This window comes from Myotis lucifugus, unplaced genomic scaffold (genome assembly GCF_000147115.1).
Source record: "Myotis lucifugus unplaced genomic scaffold, Myoluc2.0 scaffold_205, whole genome shotgun sequence".
NCBI classification, from domain to species: Eukaryota; Metazoa; Chordata; class Mammalia; order Chiroptera; family Vespertilionidae; genus Myotis; species Myotis lucifugus.
In genome coordinates, this window is record NW_005871253.1 from 1502078 (window position 1) to 1507132 (window position 5055).

The 5055-nt window shown below is 46.0% G+C and overlaps 1 pseudogene; it reads right to left on the reverse strand.

The window, feature by feature from the left end:
- Window positions 1-759: 759 nt before the first annotated feature.
- Window positions 760-1005, reverse strand: LOC106698627 (annotated as a pseudogene).
- Window positions 1006-5055: the final 4050 nt, after the last annotated feature.

A 5055-nucleotide genomic window follows, 5' to 3' on the forward strand; every position in this document is an offset into this window, starting at 1 on the left:
ACTTAATATGAATTATGTTTCAAGGCCCTGTTGAAAGCCTACATGCCCAAGCCATCTGGACAACAGTGCTGAGATTATTGGCTTAGAAGCTACCCTGGGGGCAGTCTCGTGCGGACCCTTAGAATATAGGAAGAAATAAAAAGTTCACATGCATACTCTAGAGTGAGCCTGCATTGAGTCTTTGTCCTGAGGTCTTTTTATCCTTTTTTTTTTTTATTTTTGCAGGTGAGAATCTTAGGAGAGGGTTTCACTAGAGTATTCATCAGCTTTCCAGGTCCATTTTTAATATGCTTTCGTATTAAAATGAGTGTATAGAGGAGTTTTGGATTATTCTTCGGTCTGTTTTACTTTTATCTTAGGTCTGTTTGGCTTTAATGGGGTTTTTGTTATTTTGTCTCCAAGACTTCGTCTGTCCTTGGGTTTAGCTGGCACAAATGGCATTAATTGAGTCTTTGTTCTCTATTTTCCCAGGCCAGGGTGATTTAAGCTATGTATTCTCTGGTTAGGAGGACGGTATAAACCATTTGCTCTCAAGTGTCCTTGGTTGGGGAAGATAAGATCTTGCAATTCACAAGCTGGCTGCAAGCTGCCCAAACTGTTTGGCCTTGATTTAACTTTCCTGTCTCAGTGTTCCCATTCCACCAGGGATTTCCCTAGCTTCTTACTGTCCTGCCACAGCACCAGGTTCTCATGGCGGCCACGATGGTTTCAATGGCCTCCTTCAGGTCATTTTTGATGTCCTGCACTTTGGTAGCCTTTTCACCATTCGCGGTTGCTCCTGGCAGCCTGCAGGTCATCTTTGCTGCCCTCTCCATTAAACCCATTAATGTGTAGGATCCTCATTTACGCCCAATGCTGCTTTTACCAGACTCTCCAGCACCAGCAGCAGCAGGCAGTGTGTGGACCTGCTTGTCCTGCAGCTGCTTCTCAGTCTTTTTTGTTGACCTCTTGCTCTGCTTCTCCTTCTTGCGATGGTCCTCAGTCACTATTTCTGAGGCAACCCATGCTCCACCTCTCAGCAGGAGCCGCAGGGGCTGATGCTGCTCTGGACCAAAGCAGGAGCTGCTGCCCTCCCACTCTTATTGGCTGGGCCGGGTGCCCTCCCTACCCTAAATGGCCCAGGCGGGCAGTGGGTTGGAAAAGAGGAGGAAGGAGGAGGTGGCTGTGAGGGGTGAGGAAGGAGGAGGAGTTACCCTTCTCTCTCTTTTTTTTTTCTTTTTTTTTTAGGTTTTCAGAGAAAGAAGGAAGGGAGAGGCAGAGAGAGAAACATCAATGTGAGAGTAAAACATGGATGGACTGCCTTCTGCACACCCCCTATCAGGGATGGAGGCTGCAAACCAGGCATGTGCCCTGACTGGGAATCCAACCAGCAGGGGACAATGTCCAACCAACTGAGCCACATTGGCCAGGGCATCTTTTTTTCTTTCTTTCTTTCTTTCTTTCTTTCTTTCTTTCTTTCTTTCTTTCTTTCTTTCTTTCTTTCTTTCTTTCTTTCTTTCTTTCGTCTTTCTTTTTTTAATTGTACATTTTACTTTATCCCAGAGTCAGGTTTCTCCTGAATAAACTTTCTGGAATGTTCCCATTGCATGCCCCTCCACCCCCCAGTTTGCCAGGCTTAATTTTTCTCTCTGATTCCCCATTTCCATAAGTAAACCAGTTATGGCCTCACAGATAGTCATCAAAGCACCTGGGGGCTGTGAACATGTGAACACTCGGAATCACTTTTATGTCCACATTTAGGGGGTGGAAAACAAAGAAAATTAGTAAATCTCTGAATCTGGCTTCATTTGTTGACAGGGAGAGAAATGAGGCCAGGTAGAATGGAAGGATGCCTTTCTCAAAGCTGATGATAAGTTGCAGTTAAGGTAAGCCCAAATATCTTGTACTTGACCTGTGCTTATGAAGTCCCATCTTCATCATTTAGAGCAGAATTTCTCAACCTCGGGACTATCAACATTTTGGGCCACATAATTCTTTGTTATCAGGTACTGTCCTGTGCATTGAAAAAGTTTCGCAGCATCCCTGGTCTCTACCCACTATGTCAGCAACACGACCCCTCACCACTCTGTCCTCACCCCCACCCCCCACCCCACTGGTGACCCACATGTCCCCAGACATTGCTAAATATCCCCTGGTTTGTAAAATCACCCCCAAGTTGAGAACCACTGACATAGAGACATAGAGGTTACTCTGGTCTGAATGTGTTCCCTGCAACTCATATTGCGGGCAAAAAAAGTGGTTCTACAGAAAGTAACCTCATAGGGTGATCTGATAATAAATTCCTAACTGGGCAGGTCTTATTGGGTAGTAATGCCCCAGGCACGTAACTCCTTTAGTAAAAGCTTTGTGTTTGCCTTAACCAAGCCCTGTCCATTGTTCTTGTGCATCTAGGTTAACACACCTTTGAAATAAGTGTAACCACCCTCCAGAGAGCACAATCTTCTTAACTAAATCCCTGCCTTGCTGTCTCCCACCTTCATGCCATCTTCCTTACGGTCTCTGTAATTTCAGATGCATAAAAGAAACTGCACTCTCCAGGGCATTTGAGATCTTGCTTCCTGGCAATTGTTGGTTTGGGCTCAAATAAACACTTACAAAAATTCTCTACAGGTTTGGACATTTCTTACATTGATAATATGTTGAACTCTAATCCTCAGTTAGAAGGTGGGGCCTTTGGGTGGTGATTGGGTCAGAGCCTCATGAATGGAATTGGTGCTCTTATAAAAGACACCCGTGAGAGCTCTGCGGCCCCTTCAACCACAGGAGGAAACAACGAGAAGTCAGGTACCTGGAACATGGCCCTCACCTCACCATGCTGGCACCCTGACCTCAGACCTTCAACTGTGAGAAATAGGTTTCTGTTGTTTATAAGCCACTCGGTCTCTGGTATTTTGTTATAGCAGCCTGAACAGACCCGATCAAGGAAGAAATAAAGTCTCTCAAGGAAGATACACCAAAGTAACAATGGCAGATTCTTCCCTTTCCTCTATCAGTTTCTTCTTCCTATGTTTCAAGCTCATTTTGCCTGAAGGCAAGACAACCCTGTCTGTGCTTGTCTTCTGTTTTCCAAGGAAACAAAAGTCTCCCTTTTCCCTTGGGAGAACCTGACTCTAGAGCAGGGGTGGGCAAACTTTTTGACTCGAGGGCCACAATGGGTTCTTAAACTGGACCGGAGGGCCGGAACAAAAGCATGGATGGAGTGTTTGTGTGAACTAATATAAATTCAAAGTAAACATCATTACATAAAAGGGTACGGTCTTTTTTTTTTAGTTTTATTCATTTCGAACGGGCCGGATCCCCGTAGTTTGCCCACGGCTGCTCTAGAGGCTCTCCCCAACATACTGACCAACTCTTGGGTCACTTGGTTCCCCCAGGAGCAGCTGAGAAGGTAAAAAGGCCCTGATTTCGTGGGGAAGTGCTTCATTCTTCACAGGCCAGAACTTGAACTTGTGGCAATGCAATGTGCTGAGTAACTGACAGACTGTGTGAAGAAAGAAGCTGCCGCTTTGGTGCCCTTGGATTGTGGCTGTCCAGGTTGTAAACGAGCACTTTACTAGTAATGACAGCTTAATTGATCAAGAGGGGCCACAGGACAGCCTGGTGATTCGAAATGAGGCTTGAGTTCCAGCTCTGCCACTGGCCACCTGTGTGACTTTATTTTCTTTCTGAACTTCCATTTCTTCATCCATTAAGTGGCAACATTGTTGTGAGGTTTAAATGAGATATGCATAGAAAATGATGAGGATAGTACCCGGCACTCAGGTATTGGTCCATGCATGGTTGATGTTATCACTGGTGTTGGTTTATATTCTTTTCAGGAATGCCTTATCTAAAGAAAATTCTGCCCATACAAAACAAAACAACAACCAACCAAGTAAACAAAAAACAACCACCCAAACTGTGTATAATCACTTAACTAGTTGAACTTCAATTTCTCTCTGTAAAAGCTGTTAAATGACCGTACTGACTATACACTGCGTTTGATTGCCTTTTGTAAAACACCCAGTCTTGTCTTGGCTGCAGTGTGGGTCAGGGTGAGTTTGTGGATATAAGGCGGGGCGGTAAGTAGGCTCCATTAGCCATGTGGTTGGTCAAACACTCACGGGGGCTGGATTTCTGTACATCACTATTCCAAAACAAAACTTTGTTTCTCTTAAACCTTTTCCTCGAGTGTGAATCAGCTTTTCTCCTAGAGAGAATGGAACGACCCAGGTCTGCCACAAATCAGTCAGCACTGCGTTTCATTCCTCAAACATGAGGAACAGAATCACCACAACTCACACGTCCTTCTCTCCCTTTACAAACCAGGTTGCCAAACTGAGGGCCATTTCTGCATCTTTTCCATCAGAAACCACAAGCCACGGGGGCCCGACTGTTTCCTCACCCACTTGTACACTGCTGCTTTGTAAGCATTAGGGAAATGGCACACCTTCTAACAGAGATATTTGGGGTTTCCACAGTGAATGCTGGTTCTTGTCCCTCGTACTTCCCATGGTCAACCTGGATCCTAGGGTTGAGTCCATTTGAGTAAAAGAGCAAATCTGAGGAAGGGGGGGCCTCATCCCCAAGGCTGGGGCTCCTAAGGTCCTGGCTGGTGTGCAACAAACAACCCCTCCACGGAAGTTCCATCATCCTTAGTTTCTTGGCAAGTATTTAGTTTTCGAAGTTGTGTTATGGTTAAAAAGGTGGGTTCTGGAGAAAATCTCTGGAGGGTGCAAGTCCTGGCCCCACCCCTTACTAACTGTGAGACCTCCGGAGAGGTATACTTCTCTGGGTCTCAGTTTCCTCATCAGTTGATTGGGAGATGATCCTATCTAATAAAAGAGTAATATGCAAATTGACCACCACTCCAACACACAAGATGGCCACCTCCATGTGGTCAAAGATGGTCACCCCCTGTGGGTACAAGATGGCCGGCAAGGGAGGGCAGTTAGGGGTGACCGGGCCAGCAGGGGAGGGCAGTTGGGGGTGACCAGGCCAGCAGGAGAGGACAGTTAGGGACAACCAGCGCGTGACAGGGGAGGGCAGTTAGGGGTGACCAGGCCAGCAAGGGAG